Here is a 26234-nt window from a genome sequence, read left to right as displayed (position 1 = left end):
CTTAAGGTAACGAGGAAACACATGTAAAACTTGCCAGCCTTGCATAATCAAACTATGTAATCTTAGTTGATATATGTGGTAGAATTCATAAAACCTGGGAGACATTAGGATGTTAAGAGAAATTCATAAATGGCTCAAGCCAATTTAATAAATTTACTGAGGCCCTATTCTGTACATGGCATTTTGTAAGCTTAACAATGTTTACAGATCTGGATAAGATGATTTTTTCCTTCCAAATTCATTTTCCTTTTTATTTGTTACTGAGATCTGCAGTTTCCCCAGTGTGTTATTCTTTTTGTTCTATCCTAATATCTTTGCACAAATTGTGCTTTTTGCTTGGAATGCCCTCCTTAATCTCATATGTCAGACTCCCCTCAAAAGTATATTCAAGAAACATTTGCCCTGTAATATCCCAGGACGTATTACATCTTATCGGCTCCCTGGTACCTTGTACAGATCTCCATTATCCCACTTAGGAAAGGGTAATTACATACTGTCATTTCTAACTCATGAAGTGTCTGCATTTATCTCTGTATCCTCACTCGTTAGCCCTTTGCCTCACAGAACATAGATGTTCAATATGTACGTAACAAGGATATTTGGTTCTTTTATTCACAGCTCAAGTGTACCAACCTGTTCTGATTTGTCTTGAGAGCATACACACTTACAGCCCTTCATTCACAGGTACCTGGGCCCGTGTTATTCACACAACCTCCTTGTTTGGTATTTAGGGAGCCCTTGGGAGTTCAGATGTTTGAGGGTGTTGACAGTTCTTGCATGCCAGCCTCAAATATGATTCAGGATCTACTGACTCCCTGGACTCAGCCATCTACACTTCCTTAGCCCCATTCTTCTCTCAGGATGACTCTGTTCTTCCTTTCAGAACAGGGAACAACTACAGTTAAGGTTACACCACCACAACACCCTTTCTTGGACAATAAGATTCAATAGCTAAGATGGACTTTTACTGTTTTCAACCCTTAAACAAACAAACAAAAAATAGTTTATGTCCCCAACATGCTGCCTCTCTCCCTTAGAATATAAGGAAACAGATTCGAACTGAACAAAAATTTAGCTTTAGTAGCCATAGCCCATTCTGATAAATACTTATATTTTTAAATATTTTCTTTAAAAATAAATATGTAAAGTACAAAACTAATGAATGGGGACAAATAAAGTCAAACAATTTTAGAAAACTGAAAAAGCTGTATAATAATCCTAAAGGAAACTTATCTTTCCATCCAAGGCAAAATCTCAGTCAGCAGGAGCTTAACCAGCTTTGGGTAATAGAAACTGACCACTGAGGATCATACAAAGGTTAGGAGTGCAAGCTGTGGATCTTGATTATCTGGGATCAAGTCCTAGCTTCAACATCTACTAGTGCTGTGACTTTGAACAATTTACTTAATTATATTGTGCACCTAATAGATCATCTACAAAGTGTACCTCTCCCACAAGATGTGTATAAGAATTAATATATTTGAGCTTATGTTAATAGCATGCTCCCCACACAGAGCAAGCATTTTGCAACTATTAGTGTTATTATTACCACACAGCTTATTCCACTGATTTATTTTCTAAAAATTTACCTATTTACTATTATTTGTAGTAGAAATTTACCTACTGCAAGAATATTCCTTAAAGCAGGAACACTTATTTAGCCAACCCCGTGTACTGCTGTGTAGTCTTCTAAACACTTAACAAAGACATTTTTGACTTAATTTTATGGATTGGGAAACTGAGATATGGATGATCTAAATAATTTACTGAAGCCACATCCTCACTGCAATATGGGCCTCAGACTTCAATAACAGACTGTCTTGCTCCAGAACATACACGCTGGACCAGAGTCTACCATCTCCTGATGATCTCAGTTCAGCTTTCTCGAAAAGAGAGAATGTGTTCTTTCATTCTCTCTCCACATCTTCTCAATCCAGTGCACCTTGTCTTAAAGAGCTCCTGAACCCCTACACCCAGAGTACTCTCCAATAAATGCAATCATCATATTTTAAGCAGAGAGAACATTATCAAGTTTTGTTTCCCCTTCTGTAAATCCTGTAGGATCAGACCAAACATGATCTACTTGTTTTCTTAAGTGTTGCTCTGATCCTTCTCATTTATCAACTCTTTGTTGATATCCACTACATGTCAGACGGAGTACTCGGCAAAACTTTTGGAAATTGTGGAAGAGCAAAAGGAAAAATAAGTGAAACTGCATTACAGTGGAGTAGTAAATGCAATATGACTATTCAAAGTATGTTTGGATATATGCACAATTGGCCTCAAATACAGAGAAGGCTTCCTGCAAGAGGTGATTCCTGGGCTGTGCACTAAGGTATAATTAATTGTAGAACCAAGTGAAGAGGAGTGGGGATTGGAGTGAACCAAGTTCTCCTGGAAAGAGGGATATCATGTTCAGGGTGCTATGGCATGTAAGCTCATGCAACTGCTTCAGAGTCTTCATGTGGCCTTCCAGGAAAGAAGAATCAACTAGCTGATTCAGTGAAGGCTCAGTGACTATATTAGTCATCATTTGCTTCATAACACTTTACTGAAAGTTTAGAAGTTAAAACAAGACACATTAATGATCTCATAGTTTTTATAGGTTAGGAACATGGACAGAGTTCAGCTGGCTTCCCTGGTCAGGAGGCTATAATTAAGGTGTTGGCTGAATAACAGTCTTATCAAGGCTCCAGTGGTAGAGTAATGACTCCCAAGCTCACTTATGTGGCTGTTATCAGAACTCAATTTCTTGGTATCTGTTGGTCAAAGACATCACTCAGTTTTTTGCCACAATAGCATCTCCCTAAGGAAGCTCAAAACATGGCAGCTGGCTTCTCAGAAAGAGAGTGAGCGAGAGAGGGCACCCAGGATAGAAGCCACAGTCTTATTGTAACATAATCCACCAAGTTTTTCAAATTTATTTGCTCGAAGCTAATGTAGGGTTCCCTGATTAAATTTAAATTTCAGAGAAATAGTATCTTTTTTTGGTATGAGTGCCTCCCAAACGTTTCATCTTTTTTTTTCTCTTTTTTTTTTTTTTTTTTTTTTTTTTTTTGGTAAAAATGTCTCCCAAATGTTTCAAGGTGCATGATAATACAAAAAAAAAAAAAAAAGTAAAAACGTTTCTCTGAAATTAAAATCGAACTAGTTATTTTGAGTTTTCTTCTTGTTAAATCTGTCAAACCTAATCTAGTGACATCCTATCACCTCTGCCACATTCTATTCATTAGAAGTAACTGACTAGGTCCATCCCCCATTCAATGAGGCGGGGTATTAGAAAACAGTGCGAACATTGGGACTCCTGGGGTCCATCTTAGGAGCTGTCTACTGCAATGACCAAAGAAATATGTTTAATTCTTTTCTTCATGGTCTTCATGGTACCCTCTGTATCTTTGTAGGGGCATTCCAAAATATTTTCCATAAATCTTCTCTGCCCTTCACTGAAGGATTCTATATTAGCCTGCTTGTGCTACCATTACAAAATACCACAGATGGGCTGGCTAAAATGTCAGGTATTGATTTTCTCACAGTTTTGGAGTCTGGAAGTCCCAGGCCAAGGTGAAGTTAGGGTTGGTTTCTGATGAGGTCTCTCTTCCTGGCTTGCAAATGGCCACCTTCTTATTCTGTGCTCAGTTGGCCTTTCCTCTGTGCTCATGAGGAGAGAAATAGTTCTCTGGCACCTCTTTTTCTTCTTAAAAGGACACCAAACATATCAGATTAGGAACCTACCCAAAGGCCCTGTCTTCAAATAAAGTCAGATTTTGGGTTACAGCTTCAACATTTATATACATATATATACACATATATATGTATATTTATGTATATATATACACGTATATATATATATACGTGTATATATATATTTGGTTGTGGGTAGGGCACAATCCAGCACAATCCAGTCTACACAGAACTTTTCATAATAAAAGGACAAATTAGTGTAATCCAGGCTGCAGCTATGTTCACAGCCAAGCCCATTGCACCAGCTGATAACAGAAAGCATATCCTATCCTCATTCTGGGCTTGAAGGCAACAATAACAGGCAAGAAGCCTAGCTCTCCTTTAGTCTGAAGTCAAGCCTGAGTGAGAAAGCACATAAAATATATTTTGGCAACTTCACAATATAAAGCATGCTAGTGCTGAGTTCTGTACACATGCCTCACAAGGGGTGCAATCATATTTAAAGTCTGATTGTTTATTTATATTCCATGGTGCATAATTTAAGCAATTTGATAACCTAAGGGTATTTTATGGTACTTAATTTAGGAAATTTGATAGCCTAGAGGTTAATATTGAAAGGCAGGCATGGAGGAAACTCCCAACAATTTAGCACTCCTGTAGGAACTCTGTAACGAAGCCAGAATACAAAACAGAAGCAGATGGGTGATGTTGCTTGAGTTTGGAGTTAGAGCATCTGGGTTTATAGCTCAGGGAGTTTAATATCACAGGCTTATTGGCTTCACTGGAGGTTCAGGAAGCTCTATCAGTACCCTTCTCTCCGAGTCACTCACTGTTGAATCTGTAATGAGGCTCTTCTTCACTCCCCTCCTCCTACCCATTTAAATATATCAGATTAGCATCTTCTTAGGCAAAGCTTTCTCTGCGCTGAGTCTCCACATGGAACATTTGCTATAAACTTTAACTGCATGCTTGGCATTTTATCTTAAAAGAACCATAGTGTCTCATTGCCTCTGGCCATCTACAAAGTATTGGAAAAAATTCAGAAGCTAAAGAAATAATTCTAGAAAAAAATGCTGAATAGTTAAGGGTTGAAAATACAGCCTATGGGACTTGAAGAGTGATATCTCATGAGATTTTGCAAAATCATACACTTCAACAGGTAAACGTATTTAGATGATACACAGCCTATCTAGTCAGCCCATTTCACTTCCTGGTTCTACATGTCAAACTTAACTATTTTGATTAGCATTTTGTGAAAGTAGCATGCACTCTTTTTCACCTTTGTGCTTTTGAAATTAAGTTATCACTATGTGCAATGCCTAGGCCCCCCCACTTTTTTTGGGTAACTCTGAGCAACCCTCCACAATTTACCTGACATGTCAACATCTCCAGAGACATTTCTTGATTGGCACTTCTCCACATCCGTGGGTTAAATACACCATACTTGTTCTCCCATAGAAATTTTTTCCTGCCTCACTTTTGGCATGTATTGTATTGTTTTCTGGTTGTTTACTTGCTTATATCCCTCTCCGAAATAAAATGATATATAGCTCCCTGAAGACAGAGATAACTATATTCATGGTTATATTCCTAAATCACAACTCCTAGAGGCTGTGTGGTACATAATAATTTTCTTAATGAAACAATGAATTAAGCATGAGGGCTTTTAAATTTCCACTTCTCTGTAGTTATAATCAAATGTCATCATATTAGTTTTATTGTCCATGATAGTCAATTATAGCATACAATTTTATAGAAGTAATTATCTAAAATTTCTATATTAGTAGGATGTTTCACATATAATGACTTTTTTTGTCAATTTAAGTGAGCTTCTTTCTATTGTTTTCTTTTTTAAGAACAAAAATATAGATGTTAGCATGTATTAACTTGTTTTCTGCATTTCTTTGTACATGCTTTTGTCCATTAATGTCCTAAATAACATGGATAGATTTTCTGATGTGAAACCATCTTTGGTTCTTACATTCAACACAACTTAACCCTTATTGTAAACATGGATAATTCTCTTTAAGTATTTTTTTCTCTAATTCTTCTGATTTTTTGGATGGGCACATAGCTTCTCAGAATAAAAATACTTTCAAGAATCCTTATAAATGGTAAGTGTGGGAAGAATTTTTAAAAATACGATATAAGCAGAAATTTTATGTTTGACTTCCAAGACAAAATCTCCTTGAAAAGATAATGTTCTAATTTTAACCCCTGTATTCTTCCTTCTGGCTACTACATCTTTCTCTCTCTCTCTTGTTCTCCCTCTCTCTCTCTCTCTTTTTTTTTTCTCTCTCTCACCCTCTTAAACACACACATACTGTGTGCGTGTGTGTGTGTGTATATATATATATATATTTATATCAAACTTTTATTTCCAGATGCAGTGGCTCACACCTATAATCTCTGCCTGCACATTGGGAGGTGAAGGCGGGTGGATAACCTGAGGTCGGAAGTTTGAGACGAGCCTGGCCAGCATGGTAAAACCTCGTCTCTACTAAAAATACAAAAATTAGCTGGGTGTGATGGTGCGCGCCTGTAATCTCAGCTACTCAGGAGGCTGAGGGAGGAGAATCACTTGAACCCGGGAGGCGGAGCTTGCAGTGAGCCAAGATCGCGCCACTGCACTCCAGCCTGGGCAACAGAGGGAGATTCTGTCTCAAAAGAAAAAAAAGAAAAGAAAAAGAAAAACCTTTTATCTATACTATCTATTTGTTCTATAGTCGATACTGTCTATCATTCAGTTTTCAACACTAAATATGTTAAGATTATACTTAAAAGCTCATAGATATTTCATAGGACATTAGGTGAGTAGAGGCTGTGGCAGCTGGTTCAAAGTTGAAAACGCAATATGGTGCTTTGCCTGAACATGTGACTGGCTTCGTTTTCTAATGCTGCTAGACATTCTCCTTGCTGGGTATAAATGTTTAAAATATGATGAAATAAGCCTGTTAGCTTATCAAACAACAGGTTTAGATAAATGATGAACTGGAGAGGCTGGAGTTTATTTGAATTTCATCTAAAATACAGAAAAGAATCCCATAATGATATCTCTGAAGAATGATTGAAATAAGAATGTAAAAGCAGTGGGGAAAAAGACACTCAAAGTACAAAATTAAGGCAAAGTGCATTCATGCCCATAGTCAGTTGGCCATAAAAGGTGGATTAATCAGATATCACCTGAAGCTAAACCAGTTACTTTGACATAATTGGTTACTGAAAAGAGGAGACAGAATTATATTATATGTTTAAAAAACCATTGACTCACTTGCATTATGTTTTCAATCTATTTTCTAAATTTTAAACGTCTCTATGACATAACATTTTTTTTCAGTGTAACGTGTTCAGATTGAAACTGGGTGGTTGTAGGGTGCTGGGAGAGATTTTATAATGTTTGTGTCAGATGTGTCCCTAGGAAAGCATAACAGGGAAATGCGTGGGTGTTGAGTGGTTTTTAAAGGTGGCGTTGCAAAGAGAACTTTCATTGTCTGTAGTCACGTTGGGAAAATAACCATCTATGAAAATAGGAATCCCAACTCTACATGATTTTCTATGCATGTTATTCTTAACAAAAAAAGTAAATTTACTAACATGTTTCAACAATTTCTTAGCTCACAATTTTCTTTTTGCATCCCAAGCCCATAGAAGTCTTTCCTATAAACAATGCTGTGTTTAAATTTTCAACACTTTATCATGAAATAGACTTTTTGCTAGATGATTTCATCCAACTGTAGGTAAAATAGTGTTCTGAGCACATTTGAAGAAGACTAAGTTAAAATATAATGTTTGGTAAGTTAGGTGTACTAAATGCATTTTCAATTTATGATATTTTAAACTTCCACTGGATTTATTGGGATGTAACCCTATCGTAAGTTGAGTAGCATCTGCATATAAATTCTCTATTTTTTGTATCACACTGGGAAACATACAATATAAGTAGAACTAAAATGTATGACTACAATACAACAAAGTTTGGAGAGAGAATAAAGAAATTGTGCTCTTATACAATTTTTATATTTGAAAATAGAAGGGGTTGTAGGCAGCCTTCTATAGTGACTTCTGATACTCTCCATATAATGATATTCATACACCTGTATAATCCTCTCCCCTTGAGTGTAGTCTGGACCTAGTAACTTGCTTCTAATGAATATGATGGTAACTTCTATATTGTACTCCCTCTTTCTTTTTTCTCCTGCCTTTCTCTTTCTCTATTGTGTCTTCTTGACTTGACCCTTTTGATGAAACAAACTTCCATGAAAGCCATAAAATAGATTTCCTTTCTATTATCTTTATATAAGTTTCTATTTTGAAAATTGAGGTGAATTTTTCCCTCTTCCTCTTCTACTTCCACTTTCATTCCCTTCTCTTTCTTTTTCCCTTGCTTTCTGAACATTTCTATTTCTGAAATTCATCAGATAGTGTGCAATAAGACAGGTGTCCTAACTTAGGAGACGTGGGTGGAGGGGGCTGTAGAGTTTGATGGCCCGGAACAGGATATGAGAGCTTGAGACAAGAAGGAGCGAGTCCAGTGCTGGCGTTATTCAGCCTGGCCTGGATAACCACTGTCCAATTAGCGTACATCTTGAATTCTGAGTGGGATAAAGAGATCACTGGGGTGAAGACACATTCCTCTATGTGATATCAGAACTCAAGTGTAATTAAGGAGTATCCACATAGAGAGGGGACAGAAATGTGGCAGGAGATTGATTACATAAAAGAAAACTACAAGTGAGTAAATATATTAAAGATAATGGACAGCATTAAACTATGAATATAAAAATATGGAAAGTTTTTTTTTTTTTAAAAAAAAACCTAGATTGAATCCTGTCAAGTTGGATTGAAATCTAAACTACCTCTATGAACTCAGAATTTTCAACATGCATAGATAATTAAACGTGAATGTATTCACTATGTACACATTTATGTTTATGTACAGTAATACATATTCCTCTTGTGCCTCTATAATGGAGTACCCCAGACTAGGTAATTTATAATGAAAAAGAATTTATTGGCTCACAATTGTGCATGCTGGGAAGTCTAAGATGAAGGGACCAGCATCTGCCAAGGTGTTTCTTACTGCATCATCCCATGGCAGAAAGGCAAGTGATGGTGACAGAGGGCAAAAGAGGGCCAAACACACCTTTCTATACTAAACTCACTCCTATGATAATGGCATTATCCTCATGACCTAAACAACGCTTAAAGGTACCACCTCTCAACACCTCCACATTGGAGATTGAGTTTCCATCATATGTACTTTGGAGATATAGCATTAGCTATATTCCTAATTGCCCACTGAGATGCCTTGGAGGCAGCAACAGGTCAACAGTACTGGATATACATAACACTTACACCATGGTTTCTGAATACAGTTCTCCAACAAAGGGAAGGAATAACACAATTAAAAATGAGCAAAAGAAGTCCAGGAAGGGTGGCTCACACTTGTAATCCCAGTATTTTGGGAGACTGAGCCGGGCAGACCACCTGAGGTCAGCAGTTCAAGACCAGCCTGGCCAACATGGTGAAACCCCGTCTCTACTAAAATACAAAAATTAGCCAGGCATGGTGGCAGGTGCCTGCAATCCCAACTACTTGGGAGGCTGAGGTAGGAGAATCACTTGAATCCGGGAAGTGGAGGTTGCAGTGAGCCGAGATCGTGCCACTGCACTCCAGCCTGGGCATAAAGCAAGACTCAGTCCAAAAAAAAAAAAAGCAAAATAAAAACAAATAGATGAAATATTTTAATAGATTATTTTGCCAAGGAAATATATAAATGGCAAATAAGCACATAAAAATGCTCAACATTATTAGTGTTAAGGAGATGCAAAATTAAACCCACAAATGAGATACCACTATTTATTTATTAGAATAGTTAAATTTCATGTCCATAAGGATTTGGAAGAACTGGAACTCTCATACACTATTGGTATGAATGTCGAATGCTATAACCACTTTAGAAAACAACTAAGCTGTTTCTTTAAAAAAAAAAAAAAAAAGTTAAACAAATATCTTGAATGAGATCCAGCTATTCCACTTCTAAATATTTACCCAAGAGAAATTACAGCATATGCTCATGCAAAGACTTCTACATGAATGAACATAGAGGCTTTATCTCCTATTGCCAAAAAATGGTAACAAACCACATGTTCATCAACAGCTGAATGATTAAATGAATGTGGTATACTTGCACAACAAAATGCCACTTAGCAATCTAAAGGATGAATCTATTGACATGTGCAATAACATGGATGAACCTCAAAATAATTAAGATGAGTGAGAAAAGCGAGACTAAACAAGTATGCATACTGTATGATTCCATTCATATGAAATTGTAGGAAGTACAACAAGCAGATTAGTGGTTATCTGAAGATGAGAGGTGGTGACACAGGGAGGGAATAGAGTCAGCAAATGGAAGGTAAATGTGGAAACTTAGGGGTAACACATTTTGGCAATGGTTTCACAGATATATGCATATATTAAAACTTACCAAATTATACATTTTATGTAAAGCAGTTTATTGTGTGCCAATTTTGCACAACAAAGCTTTTAAAATTAGCAAAAAAAGAGACATTCTGCATGCACACTAAAAGAATTTTAAGAGTTGAGTTTATATCTTCACACTATTAGCAAAAAATTAAAAAATAAAATAAATACACCAGAAGATCAAAAAAGCATAAAGTTCTTAAAATTTATTTAACAAAAATTTATTAGGCTTCCACATGAAAAACAACAAAACATTTAGAGTAACTGAAAAGACCTAAACAAACAAAGAGATATTTTAAAGATTTAATTCTCCCTAAATTCAGTGCAATTCCATCAACACTTTGCAACGTTCTGTTTGTTTGGTTGGTGTATTTGTTTTGGTTTTGATGGTAATTAACAAGGCAATTCTAAAATTCATAGGAAAATACAAATAACATAGAATAGGCAAAGCAATGTAAAAAAAGAATACATTTAGGAAGCCTCGTACCACCTGATTACAAGACTTATTATAAAGTTATAGCAATGAAGACAAGGTGGTATAATATAAGGATAGAAATAAAGCTTAGTGGAACACTGTAGGGAGTTCCCAAACAGACTTACATTGAGGCCAATTTACTTTCAATAAATGTGCCAAGATAAATCAATGGGGATAGAAAGTCTTTTCAATATCTGATACTGAATGACTAAATAAATATATGGAAAATAATGAACCTTAACATTTTCTTTACAACATTCTCAAATGTAATCTGAGAGGGATTGTAAGTCTACATGTAAAAATTGAAGTTGTAAACATTCTACTGTAAAGTATTGTGAAATATATTTATGACTTTGGGTTGACAAATGTTTATGAGAACCTATTGAAAATACCCTTGTCATATAAGAAAAGAAATAATAAATTAAATCTTATCAAAAAATTTATTAAAGCCCAAAAAAAATATTGGTAATGCATACATTGAGAACTTATACTCAAAATGTATGAAGCAAAAATTCTTACAAGTCAGCAATGTAACAACTAACCCCTAAATAAAAACGATCAAAAGACTAAAACAGACATTTTATAATAAAAAGTGTAAGAATTGAAAGACCTTAAAAAGATGTTTAACATCATTAGTATTCAAGAGGATTCAAATTCAAATTAAAATGCTTTACCCTTTCACATCTATTATAAAGAAAAAAATTCAAAAAACTGACATCAGCAAATGTTGGTACAGATATAAAGTATCTTGAAATCTCAGAAATTACTTATGGGAGTATAATAAGATACTACTTTGGAAAACTGAACTTTCATATAAAGTTAAACATTATATACAGTCACCCTTAATGCTGACATTTCCCTCCCAAACTTATTAAAAAGTAATGGAAGCATATTTCCAAAAAAATCTCTCTCTCACACACACACACACACACAGAGAGAGAGAGAGAGAGAGAGAGAGAATTTTGATAGTGGCTTATTTCACATAATAGCCAAAAAATGAAACAACCCATTCTACACTTGTCCATCAATTGTAGAATGGGTAAGCACATTGATTATTCATACAATGGAATGCTACTTAACAATGGAAAAACAATGAGCAACTGTGTATTATACAAGAGGAATGAGCCCCCAAAGCATTATGATGAATGAAAGAAGCCAGGCAAAAAAGTAGCTACTCTGATTTTATTTATAGAAGTCCAAATAAAGATACACAGATCTATAGGGATAGATAAGAGAGTAATGGCTGTCCATAAGGAGGGGAATTGATTGAAGAAGTACACAAAGGAACTTTCAGGAGTGATTGAAATGTACTATATCTGGATTGGGTATTGATTACAGGAGGTTCATATTTGTAAAACTCATTTGAATTATACACGAGATCTGTGCACCTTACTGTACAAGCACTACCTTAATTGGAAAATAGGAATACAGAAGCAATATTCATAGATAAGTAATGGTCAAAAAGCAGACACAATTTAAATGTTTGTCATAGGAGACTAAACAGAGTGAGTAAATTGTAATAAAATAGTTCAATATACATAAAAAATGAGTGAACAAATTGTATCTTCAAAGTAGAATAACTAAATCTTAGAAATATAGAAAAATAGAAGATAGACATAAAATAAAACATGCACTATTATTCTATTTGTATTACATTAAAAAAAAAAGCAAAACTAATTCAGGATGTTAAAAATCAGCATTGTGATTACCCTTGAGCAGGACAGTAAATGGAATGAAAAACAAAAAAAGCTATTGGGGTTCTGGTTTTATTCTGTTTTTTGAACCAGGTGATGACTGCATGGGTTTATTCTATTGGTGAAAATTCAATGAGATGTATAAACTGATAATCTGTATAATTTTCTGTATGTTTTTTATCCTTCAAGATAAGTTTTGTCAAAAAAGAGCAATTATATTTTTTATTTGAACCATAATAGCAAATTAGTAAATAATCATATAAATTGTATAAAAATACCAGGTAAGATTAATCAAAGAATAAAAAATAGTTTAATATTTAAAAATATATTAATGTAAAACCACCTTAACATACATTTGAGGAATAGTTATAAAATTATTTCAATATATGCATAAAAGTAATTCAATTTTCAACAGTCTAAAAGTCAACATTCATTCACAGTAACATTTATTGTTAGCAAAGTGGGAATAGAAGGAAAAGCCTAAATCTATTTAACTTTAAACTTTTGAAAAGTGTATTTATTAAAAATTTACAGCAAACAAGATACCAATTTAAGAAATATTTAGAAATGATCCCATTAAAGTCAGACAGAGAAGACACCTATTATCTCTGCAGGGTGATGTTGAACTTGAAATGTTAGTAAAGAAAATAAGACAACAAAGAAAAATAAGACACAAAAACGGGAAGGAAGAAATTACATTATGTGCAGATAATATAGTTATTTACATTAACAATCTGTTAGAACATATAAACTATTAGAACTAATAGTGTTAGGCAGGATAGCCATATATAATTGACAAATAAAAATAACATCAAAAAATACATGAGCACAAAGAAAACAACAGTGTGATAGCAAAAAATACATTCCATTTAAAATGGCAACCAAACTGTAACTATGAAGTTCTTAGAAACCAATCTAATCAGGTATAAACAAGATGTTCTTAGAGAAGATGATACAATTTGAGAAAAATAAAAGACTTGTATAAGTAAAGCAATATGCAGTGTGTATGAATAGGAAGGCTCAATATTATAAAGATGTCAATTAATCTACAAGTTCAATGCTATTCCCATTAAAATCCTAATAACATTTACCCATGGAAATTGAAAAGTTGATTTTTGCATACATATGAAAAATTAAAGGCTAAAGAATTGAGAAGATAATTTTAAAGGTGAAGAATATGTTGCTGACAAGTATACTATCAGATTTTTAATCCTATGCTAGTGAACAGTATGGCATTTGGTACAGTAAAAGGCAAGTAGATAAATGGATCCACACATGTATGGGAACTTGGTGTATGACAGAGAGATTATGTGAAATCAGTTAGCTCCATTTGTACTTTTCGATAGATTAAGTCCTATAGATTATGTTCCATTAAAAAATATATACAATAAGAATGGTACTCGGAGTAGACATTCTTGTTACTCTGTCTGGATCTCTCAGGGTCGCTTTTGTCATTTCTGCACATTCCTTCTCAGTGTCGCTGTACTTTTCCAAAAGTCAGATTCTGTGCCTCTTTTAGGTGGACCAATTCAAGGCTCCCAAAGCATGGAATTGCTTGGCTTTTTTTACTTTTTAATTTTTTAATTTAATTAATTAATTTATTTATTTATTTTGCCTCTTCTCCTCAACATCAGAGTCATAACTCCAGCTATTTCTCTTTTGAGAGGAAAAAAAAAAAAGCCAGGTGCACTGCTCAAAGTTCTACCAACTGGGAGGATTACCCTTCACTACTGCCCTTCGGAATGTCCCAGAAAGGGGCACCATTTTTGAGCGCACTTGCATATCATGCAGGGACATCTGTAAATCAGGTCCGTGTATTCTCTTACTCTGTTAACTGTAGGGAACTCCTTGTGAGGCTACACTAACAGCATGGGCGAGAGAGGAAAATGTAGCATAAGCTGAGGTCATAGGAGTTTGTGCCACTTCCTCACATAACTGAATTGTTGCCTCAGGGCCTGCTGGAGTACTCATGCAGTGCTGCTGTGCACATCCAACTTGAAAGCTTAGTGGCTTAGACAACCCAGATCATGTTGGGCAGCTCAGGTTATCTGGTAACTAGATGGCTCGTGGCTAAGTGTCCAGTAGCTCAGTAGCAAGCCAAAAGCGCTATCAGAAGAAAAGGAGTTATCCACTCGCACAGGATAACTATCCAAGGATGGAAGGCTTTTCTCCAAAATCTGAAGGGTCTGCACTTTGATTTATTGGTGGGGGCCTGACAAAGGCACCAAACAGCATCTCTAACTGCCCCTGACGCTTTCAGCACTATTTAATCTTCTGGATCATATGGCTGCAGTAGAGACTATCTTTGTCTTTTATCACGTTTCCATAAGGCCCCATTCAAAATTAGCAGCCTTTTTTGGTACATTTAAATGGGCCAGGGCAGCACACTCCACTGAGGAATATGTTGCCTCCAAAATCCAAAACGGTTCACCAGAAGTTGTATATTTTTTTGGTTGTAGGAGAGGCCAGAAGCAACAACTTATCCTTCAACATAGAACAAATATCTTGACATATCCCAAACCACTGTATCCTCAGAAATTTCACTGTGATGGAAGGCCCCTAGCTTTTTATGGGATTTATTCTCCACCTTCTGAAAGGCAAGTAAATAAATATCTTACCAATATGTCTAGACTACCTGCTACTGCTCACCAGGTTCAATCAGCATGTCATCATCAACATGATGGGTCAGCACAATGTCTTCTGGAAGGGAAAAGCCATCAAGCTCTCTGTGGACTGAATGTTGATAGAGTCTGAAGAGTTAGTACACCCTGACTGCAGAAAAGAGGAAAAATATAATTAAAATGGGAGACACTGGAACATGAAGGTGGACAATGTTAATGTTCATAGTTGGGTAGAAAAAGTAAGGTTGGAATATTAGAGGAGAAAGAAAATGAGAAATTAAGGACATAGAAAAAAAGTCTAACAGAGTGCTACTTTACAAAATGTAGGAGGATCAAAAAATCAAGTGAGATGTGTGTATAACACTAAATGCCACAGGTAAAGCTGGGATCGTGGGAACTAGAAGGGCAGATGAGTAAAGAATTGGAAGAGGTATCATCACTGGTAGAACAAAGTCTCATAGAAGATAGAAGACAGGGTTTGTTGATAAATGAATCTACACAAATTTTTAATGTTAAGTAGTCGTGGTGTTCATTTCCAAAACTCTTTCTCATTCTCTGTTGATTTTTAATAGTCGTTTTTTAAAATTTTAACTTAATATATACAGTATCTTCTTGAATATTTCCAAAAGCACTAGATTTTATTAAATGTTCTTATGTTCCCTCAATTTTCTTTATTTCCTCTTAATTTGTGTATCTTGCTCTCTTACTGATAATTTTTCACATCTATATATTTCTGTGGTTCTAGTTTTTAAAAATAAAACTTCAAGAAATAGTTTGAGACAATATTTAATATTTAATCATGCACATATAATTTATATATCCTTCATTATAGAAATAGTTCTGAAATTAAATGTCAGCACTATTAACTAGAAAATATTTTAGTTACCCAACAACTGAAGTCTTGTGCTATAGGGAAACAAAATTATCTCAGCTCTTAAGAATATTACAAGCCAGCTGGAAAAAAATTATATAATACATATATGAATACTAGTGACCCAAACAATACTCTTAATTGTTAGTTTCTCCTCCCAAACCATTTTTTATCTCAAACCTTTGTCTCTCAAACGATTTATTTGCAGGAACTTTGTCCTGCCTCCTTGCCTCAATCATTATCCTCTGCATCCTGCTTAATCATCAAATTAACCTTAATGTTGGACTCGAAATCATGCGGCCTCTCTGTTTCCATTTAATGGAACCCAACTTTACTAGGCTTTCAAATTTCCAGAATTCTATTAACCATTATTTCTAGGATTGTAATTAATTGTTAAGAATGATAGGAGCCAGAGAGATTTATTTTCTCCTCAAATTACCAAGGCAATTTTCATCCATATGTAAAAAGCAGCCAAATTAAGTAATTTTTGGCTCATACACTACTAAAGTGTTTTCCTGGGTTGTGTTTCCAGAAAACCACCTGTACTGTATATAAATAAACATAATCTGCAAAGAAAGTGAGGAGAAATTTAGTGATCAAATAAGTATAGTGACTTCCACAACCTTAAAAAGGCTAACGTACAGTGGAAAATGCGGTGGATTGTTCAGATAGCATTTCCAAAATTTATAAGACAAGGAAAATATTTTCATGTAATTTTATCTCTTTGTGAATCAAGGCAAGGGTGATATTCAAACCTTTTTGTTCTACTCCCTCTTAAAATTTTGTAAGTGCTGTACTTTCTTACACATTTAAAGTTTGCATCTAAAATGTTTCTACTTCAGTTTAATTAGTTGCATGGATATAACATCCAACCCTGTAAAAGTTGACATTTTTGAAATAAAACTGTTATACTGCTTCTTAAAATGCATCCAATAGACTCTAAACACTATAACAATTTGCTATTCATAACTATTCATTTAAAATATATGTGAATAAGCTCTTCTTTAATACTTAGAAATTGTATATATTTTTATCTTTTTGAACTTGTATTTTTGTTCTACTTGCTACACAGCATTTTAGCCTAATGTAATGTGTCATGCATAAAACTCTTTTATCTTAATACATAATGAATGAGTTAACTCGCCTTTCAGAAACTTGCAATGTAAGTTCTGCAGGGCCTGCGATGGCTCCTGCAAAGCAAGATCACCACTTCAGCCTGCTGCCTCTTGGGCTGCAATCTCTACTACTTGCATGAGACCATTGGGACTGAACACTCACACAACAAGTTAAACGAAGCAACTTTATCACTCCAAGGTAGGCAGCAAAAGACAGCAGAAGCCTAGGATTCATGGCAAACCCGTTCTCCATGGCTCTTGAAACTGCCCAGGATGGATGGAGTCTTGTCTGCCTCTGCCTCCACCTGCACCACAGCTGAGGGACACTGAAAAGCAGCCCACCCTGGGCTTTATTCCCTGAGGAAAAGATGACCACTGGGCTAAAGTGTTGCAGTATGTTCTGTTTCTACAGGGACAAGAGCAGGGCCTGGGCTGTTCCAGTCAGTCACTCTCTATCTCAGAACATTACAATATCAGCACATTCTGCAGTTATCCTTGACAATTACAAGTGAGAAAGGGTGGAAAACTTGGTTGGTCCAAGGCCACCCAGAAAACTGTCCCAAAGCTCCCCATTTCCTAGTGAATAAAATAAAAATTTCTTGGTATAAAATTAAAGATTCTGTGATTGCCAATAAACTTTTCCATCCCTATTTCATGATAGTAACTTTTATTTTTTCTACACACTAGCACAAGTGAAATTCTCATGGCTCCTATCCTTGAGCTTCTTCAGGTACCTGTCTATAGGACCCTGTCTATTTTTCCTGAATGCCTGTTCCCATTTCTTTATTAATTCCACTTTATTTCTGACTACTAAAATTCTGTGTACCTTCAAATCTCCACTTTGCACTTGTATGACTGTTCTCATACAATCATGAAAACTTCCTTTATCTTTCCTCAAAAGGAAGTACTGTCTTGGTCCCAGTTATAAAACTTCCCTGGGAACCATCTCATGACACATGACATCACATTCTTCTTCATAGCTTAGCTATTTATACATTTGTCTTGCCTATCCTACCTGAACACCAAGATTCTTGAAGGCTTAACACTTATTCCCGACCTTTTAAATCTGTCACAATAAAAGCATATTTATTTTTTAATTCCATCAGTAAACCTTTATTAATATATGGGCAAATAAGGTATTGACTTTGAATTCGCAATCAATAAAGGGCATTTTATCAGTTAGGTGTTGCCACAGTAATGCCGATTCAATAAACACAATCTGAAACTATCAAAAAATTACTACACATACTTTTACTTTTTTCTCTCCTCAGTGTGTGAATTAGTTGGAGTTTAGCTAATTTGGGCTGGATTCAGCCGTACTTGTCCCTGGACTGCAGGTCAGGCTAGAGTAGGCTTGATGTGTCTAGTTCTGAGAACTGGGATGAAGGCACAGCAGCTACACAGCTGACAGGGTATGTCAGCTCATGGTTAGGACAGAGCACAAGAGGACAGGCCCCACCACACAGCACATTTCAAGACTCCAATTGTGTCAAATCTTGCTAACATCCTGTTGGAAAAAGCAAGTCACGTGGGCTAAGGGCTGGGAAACACACAGCACCCATTGTGGGAAGGCTATAAATGTACAACATTACTACAAGAGAGGAAAGAATTAACATCAAGAATTCAGTCTGCCATGGCCATATAATTATTTGAATGAGAAGAGATTTATGAACGTTATGAAAAAGAAAATATCTTGTACTAGAAAAAATGTTGTTGTTATTGTTTTCCACAGAGGAGATGACATTATTGCTGACATTTAGGGTGAACTATTTTCCAGGTACTGTGGGCAGAGAAGCACAGTAAAATAGCAGAGGCTACTGCTTACAGGCACAGAGCAGAGCATTGGGATGAGACAGTTGGAGAGATGCTTAGTGTCACGTGCTGGATGGTACAGCATCTGTGAGACAAAATGGAGACAGAGGTACCCACTGTTCTGAATTTGATGTTCATCCCGTTCCTTGACAAGACATTTGACTTTTGTAGACAATAGGTTACCAAGGTTTATTTGGCTTTACTGTTAATGTTTTCTAAAAATTGACCTGCTAACCTGTATTATTCATTTAATACGTGTTTTTAAATAAGGGAATGAATAAATGGATAGTCATTTCCCTCCCTCCCTCCTTTCTTCATTCTTTAACAGGCAGATCCCTGAAAAAGGCTATGATGTCTTAGAGGGATATGGAAATGCAGTAAAGTTACAAATTATTTGTGCATAGAGGTGGAGGCAAATAATAATACAAAGAAAAGAAAAGAAAAGAAACACTCACTGAAGCAACAGAAGCAGAGTTGGCTCAGCCTGGCTCGTGGCCTCCGACTGTGCCATAGAGGAGCTATTTGCTCCAGACCTACTCCAGGTTGGCCTGGCATGAGCACGTGGCTCTCATCTTCAGTTAGTGTGGCTCAGCGTCCAGATCAGCGTCTCGGGACACCCCTCACCACAGTGGCTGCCCTGGGGCTCTGAGAGCCAGGCTTGTGAAAATGGAACAGAAAAGGCCACCGGCTTCAGCTTGGTCCTCTACCGCCACCTGTGTGCTGGAAGCAGCCACCGCATCGGACTGGAAAGCGCCTTGCTCTAGGGCCCTAGATGCAAGGTCTGAGGCAGCCCTTGAGGAATATGGGAGAGGGAAAGAAACTAGGGGAGCCGAGCCTTAGAAAGGCAGGCTCCTTATCGCCTTGTCCTGCAGAACTTTCCTCTGTGAACAAATTCAGAGATCCTCTGATACAGTGAAGGGAAGAAGAAACACTAACACCAGCCAGGAGCTTCTGGCCCAGAAACACAGCACTGGGTTGTGGGTTAATCCACACTGCAAAGAAACTTGGAGATTGTTCAGCTAGTTCCATCAGAGCAGAAAGGGCATTTTAGAAATGAAAGTACAGATTCTCCTCTGCCTCATTGATTCTAACTGTATTTCTGTGGCATATGCAAAATGGACAAGAATTTCTATTTAACAAAAAAAGGAAACTGAGTCACAGAGGGTAAATAACATGGAAATATCAAATCATCTTGATCTGGCAACTGTGGAATAAAACTCAAGTCTTCTGAGAAATTTTTAGCTTCTAAATTGTATTTATAACTGTTTCCAATATATTGGGCCAGTTCTACCTTGTAAAATAAACATCTATAATAACCACAACTGTTAATGAAATTACTCTTTCAGATAAGTTCTAATTCCAAATATTCTTTTTTGGTTATTGTGCCATGTCGGACAGTATGACCTCATATGATTTTGAGGTCAGAGGAACATATTAATTCTGCTAAATTAGTAATTCCATCTTGTTTGTAGAATCTGGAATCTTTATGTAATGCAGATTACCAGGAGCTTAGATGGAGAATAAACCTCTTCGCATAATCCAGGGCAGATCAAGTGACCCGGTGCTCGGAGGGTTTCAGGGGAACTAGGAAAGATTCCTAAATTACAAACACCTCACCTCCAGCAGAACAGGTCTCCTTCCATAATAAGTGGAAGTGCAGCAGCATATACCCAAGCAATACTGTTGGTTTCAAATTATATTCTAATGTGTATTTCTGATAATCCATTTTTTGTTTATTTTGTCTGATTTTTCTAGGGATTGAGTTTCATTACATCACCAGAGGAAAATTAAAAAGAAAAGTGACATAGAAGAGCCATAGACTGACAAGCCTCAGAGTGCCTGTGGGAACATGGCAACTAGCCACGAGCTGGAAAGTCTGCCGCATTCTGGAGGGCTGCACTCACCTGCGTGGGAGTCACTTGGCCATGCTCTGGCCATATGCAATCATGCCCAAATTAGTGCTATAGAAACTGAAGTAATGCAATACACTTTTAAAAAATGTGTTGTTCATTGTAATGGTCAGTAAATCAGCCTGGACCACACTTCAGTCAACCTCGACCATAGTTCAGATGCTATCAACTACTTACCACATGGCTTGAGGCAATTCACTTAGCCACAAAGACTGTTTCCTCATTTGTTAAAATAAGACTATTAGGAGTGCTTTGTTAAGTCATAAGGTTTTTGCATGAGAACTGAATTGTCTTACAATGTCTGCCTGGCCCAAAATAAAAAGTCAATAAATATAAACTTTTTTAAATACTAGATAAAAATTTTGTATAAAAAGCAAAAGATGCTGAGGAAATTTAGGAATGATTCCCCCTGTAATGGAAGCAGGGTAAATATTCATAAAAAATCCTCAATGAAAATAAGGCTAAGGTAAGGAATACACTAGAAGAACAAAGAAATTCCATTGAGTTAGCAAGCGTTCAATACTGTGTATGTTTTGGTAGCAAGTTACTAAGCATACTTTGCCACTTACAGTATGAGTGATCTTGGTGTAGTCCCTTAAACTCTCTGAGATTTGGTTTATTTATTTCTCAAAGGTTTATGTTCCTATCGTTCAGATATCATAGAATTTTTGTATCACAATAAATAGAACAAGTGAAAGCATCTTATAAACTATCAAATGTATTACAAATTGAAATTTTCTTACAAGAAAAGAAAAGAAATGAGACAGATCTTAATATCTACTCATAGAAGATGAACTTCCAGATAACCTTTTAGGAAAAGAAGGCTTTCAAATGGCAACGGAGAAGAAGGAAAGGAGCTGGGATGTTCACAACACATAACGCCATGGTTCTCAGTAGATGTGAGAGTGTGCAGAAAATTAGCCTCCCAAGGGACTTTTAGTAATGTTGGAGATATGTTTGGTTGTCACAACTGGTGGGAATTACTAACTGGCACCTATACGGTGGATCCCAGGAATGCCATTAAATGTGTTCCAATGCACAGAAATGCACCCAAAACAAATATTTACCCAGCCAAAAATATTAATAGTTCTGAGGGTGTCAAACCCTGCTCTGTCAGATGAGTAGTTTGCATAGCAGATATGGAGATTTAGTCCAAAAATACTGGTGGATTATGAATGTTAGATGAGCAGTGGGGACTATAATGGTTGATTTTGCTTGTCAACTTGAGCAGAATAAAAAATATCTAGAAAACTCACAAAGCACTATTTTGTGAGGGTCTTTCCAGAGGAGATTGGCATTTTAGTCAGTGGAATTAGTAAGGAAAATCTACCCTCAATGTAGATGGGCACCATCCAGTTGGCTGAGGGACTGGATAGAACAAAAAAATAGAGGAAAATATTTTTTTCTTTCTTTCTATTTTGGAGCTGGAACACACTCTTCTTTTCCTCTTGAACATTGCAAGTCCAGCCTTTAGACTCCAGGACTTACAAAAAGATTCCCCACCCTGGGTTTCTCAGGCCTTTGATCTCAAACTGAGAATGACAGTAATATGGTTTGGCTCTGTGTCTCCACCTAAATCTCATCTTGAATTGTACTCCTGTAATTCCCATATGTTGTGGGAAGGAACCAGTGGAAGATAACTGAATCAGGGGAAAGTCTTTCCTGTGCTGTTCTTGTGACAGTGAGTAAGTCTCACAAAACCTGAAGGCTTCATAAGACATATTTTTCCTGCACAAGCTCTTTCTACCTGCCACCATCCATGTAAGATGTGACTTGCTCCTTCTTGCCTTCTGCCATGATTGTGAGGCTTCCCCAGTCACGTGGGACTGTAAGTCCAATTAAACCTCTTTCTTTTGTGAATTGCCAAGTCTTGTGTATGTCTTTATCAGCAGTGTAAAAATGGATTAATACACTAAATTTGTACCAGTAGAGTGGGGCACTGCTGTAAAGATACCTAAAAATGTGGAAGCAACTTTGGAACCAGGTAACAGGCAGAGGTTGGAACAGTTTGGAGTGCTCAGAAGAAGACAGGAAAATGTGTGAAAGTTTGTAACTTCCTAGAGACTTTTTGAATGGCTTTGCCCAAAATGCTGAAAGTGATACAGACAGTAAAGTCTGGACTGAGGTGGTCTCAAATGGAGATGAGGAACTTGTTGGGAAATGAAGTAAAGGTGACTCTTGCTATGTTTTTGCAAAGAGACTGGCTGCATTTTGGCCCTGCCCTGGAGATTATTGAAACTTTGAACTTGAGAGAGATGATTTAGGGTATCTGGTGGAAGAAATTTCTAAGCAGCAAACCATTCAAGATGTGACTTGGGTGCTGTTAAAGGTATTCAGTTTTATAAGGGAAGAAGAGCATAAAAGTTTGGAAAATTTGCAGCCTGACAATGCAATAGAAAAGAAAATCTCATTTTCTGAGTGAAAGTCAAGCCAGCTGCAGAAATTGCATAAGTAATGAGCAGCCGAATATTAATCCCCAAGACAATGGGGAAAAATGTCTCCAACGTATGTCAGAGTCTTCAGGGCAGCACCTCCCATCACAGGCCTGGAGGCATAAGAGGAAAAGGCAATTTTTTGGGCTGGGCCCAGGGTCCCCATACTGTGTGCTGGCTAGGGACTTGGCACCCTGCATCCCAGCTACTCCAGGTGAGGCTAAAAGGGGCCAACATAGAGCTCGGGCAGTGGCTTCAGAGGGTGCAGGCCCCAAGCCTTGGCAGCTGCCACATGGTGTTGAGCCTGCGAGTGCACAGAAGTCAAGAACTGGGGTTTGGGAACCTCTACCTAGATTTCAGAGGATGTACAGAAATACCTGGATGCCCAGGTATATGTTTGTTGCAGGAGTGGGGCTCTCATGGAGAACCTCTGCAAGGGCAGTCTTGAAGGGAAATGTGGGGTCCGAGCCCCCACACACAGTCTCTACTGGGGCACTGCCAAGTGGAACTGTGAGAAGACAGCCACCATCCTCCAGACCCTAGAACAGTAGATCCACTGACAGCTTGCAACATACACCTGGAAAAGCCACAGACACTCAATGCCAGCCCATGAAAGCAGCCAGAAGCAGGGCTATACCCTGCAAAGCTACAGGGGCAGAATTACCCAAGACTGTGGGAGCCCATCTCTTGCATCAATGTGACCTGAAGGTGAGACATGGAGTCAAAGGAGATCATTTTGGACCTTTAAGATTTGACTGCCCTGCTGGATTTCGGGTTTGCATGGGGCCTGTAGTCCCTTTGTTTTGGCTAATTTCTCTCATTTGAAATGGCTGTCTTTACCCAATACCTGTAACCCACATCGTATCTAGGAAGTAACTAGCTTGCTGTTGATTTTACAGGCTTATAGGTGGAAGGGACTTGCCTTGTCTCAGATGAGACTTTGGACTATGGACTTTTGGGTTAATACTGAACTGAGTTAAGACTTTGGGGGACTGTCGGGAAGGTATGATTGGTTTTGAAATGTGAGGACATCAGATTTGGAGAGGCCTGGGGTGAATGATATGGTTTGGCTATGTCTCCACCCAAATCTCATCTTGAAAGGTACTCCAGTAATTTCCATGTGTTGTGGGAGGGACGTTGTGGGAAATAATTGAATCATGGGGGCAGGTCTTTCCCGTGCTGTTCTTATGATAATGAATAAGTCTCATGAGATTTGATGGCTTTATAAGGTGAAGTTTTTCTGCACAATCTCTTTGCCTGCTGCCATCCACATAAGAAGTGACTTGTTCCTCTTTGCCTTCCACCATGATTGTGAGGTTTCCCCAGCCACATGGAACTGTGAGTCCAATTAAACATCTTTCTTTTGTAAATTGCTCAGTCTCAGGTAAGTCTTTATCAGCAGCGTGAAAACAGACTAATATAGACAGCAACTGCTTCCCTAGTTCTAAAGTCTTAGGACTTGAACTGAGCCACAGGACCACCATCCCACGATCTTCAGATCACAGATGATCCATAGTGGCACCTGTAAGCCCTCAAAATCATATGATCCAACTTCCCCAATAAACTATATATACACACACGTGCATATATATACACAATTATATATAATTTTATATATATACACACGTATATGTAGCATATATCTAGAGAGAGATTGTGTGTGTGTATAGTCGACCCTTGAACTTCAAGCATCTACTTATACACAGATTTTTCTTTCCCTCCTCCTCTCCTAATACAGCAAAAGCAACCCCTCCTCTTCCTTCTGCTCCTCCTCAGCCTGCTCAAAGTGAAAACAAGATGAAGACATTTACGACGAACCACTTCTCCTTAATAAATATTAAGCATATTTTTTCTTATAGTTATATTTTAAAAATTCCCCATTTTATTGTAAAAATACAGTATATAATAAAATAATATACAAAATATGTGTTAATTTATTATGTTATCAATAATACTTCTGTGTCGGGAATTGGTGGGTTCTTGGTCTCACTGACCTCAAGAATGAAGCCGCGGACCCTCATGGTAAGTGTTACAGTTCTTAAAGGTGGTGTGTCCCGAGTTTGTTCCTTCCGATGTTGAGACGTATTCGGAGTTTCTTCCTTCTGGTGGATTCGTGGTCTCGCTGGCTTCAGGAGTGAAGCTGCAGACCTTCGTGGTGAATGTCACAGCTCTTAAAGCAACACATGTGGAGTTCTTCATGCCTCCTGTCTGAAGTTGTTCATTCCACCAGGTGGGTTCATGGTCTCGCTGGCCTCAGGAGTGAGGCTACAGACCTTTGCAGTGAGTGTTACAGCTCATAAAGGCACTTTCGACCCAAAGAGTAACAGCAGCAAGCTTTATTGCAAAGATCAAAACAACAAAGCTTCCACACCAGAAAACAGAACCTGAGTGGGTTGCCACTGTTAGCATGGGCAGCCTGCTTTTATTCCCTTATCTGGCCCCACCCACATCCTGCTGATTGGTCCATTTTACAGAGAGCTGATTGGTCCGTTTAACAGAGAGCCAATTGGTCCGTTTTACAGAGAGCCAATTGGTCCATTTTGACAGTGTGCTGATTGGTGGGTTTACAATCCCTGAGCTAGACACAAAAGTTCTCCACCTCCCCACTAGATTAGCTAGATACAGAGCACTGATTGGTGCATTTACGAACCTTGAGCTAGACACAGGGTGCTGACTGGTGTGTTTACAAACCTTGAGCTAGACACAGAGTGCTGATTGGAGTGCTTACAAACCTTGAGCTAGGCACAGGGTGCTGATTGGTGTGTATACAATCCTCAAGCTAGACATAAAAGTTCTCCAAGTCCCCACCCAACTCAGGAGCCCAGCTGGCTTAGCCTAGTGGATCCTGCGTGCCAGGGCCCTGGGTGGAGCTGCATGCCAGTCCTGTACCACGCGCCTGCACTCCTCAGCCTTTGGGTGGTGGATGGGACCTGGCACCCCCGGAGCAGGGGGCGGTGCCAGTTGGGGAGGCTCAGGTGGTGCCACAGCCCACTGTGGGGAGGGGGCGTGGGGGCTTGGGCATGGCAGGCTGCAGGTCCTGAGCCCTGCCCTGCGGGGAGGCAGCTGAGGCCCTGCAAGAATTTGAGTGCCACGAGGGCGGGCAGCAGTGCTGTGGGACCTGGCCCACCCTCTGCAGC

Source organism: Pongo abelii, chromosome 11 (genome assembly GCF_028885655.2).
Source record: "Pongo abelii isolate AG06213 chromosome 11, NHGRI_mPonAbe1-v2.0_pri, whole genome shotgun sequence".
Lineage (NCBI taxonomy): Eukaryota > Metazoa > Chordata > Mammalia > Primates > Hominidae > Pongo > Pongo abelii.
This window is presented reverse-complemented; position numbering follows the sequence as displayed.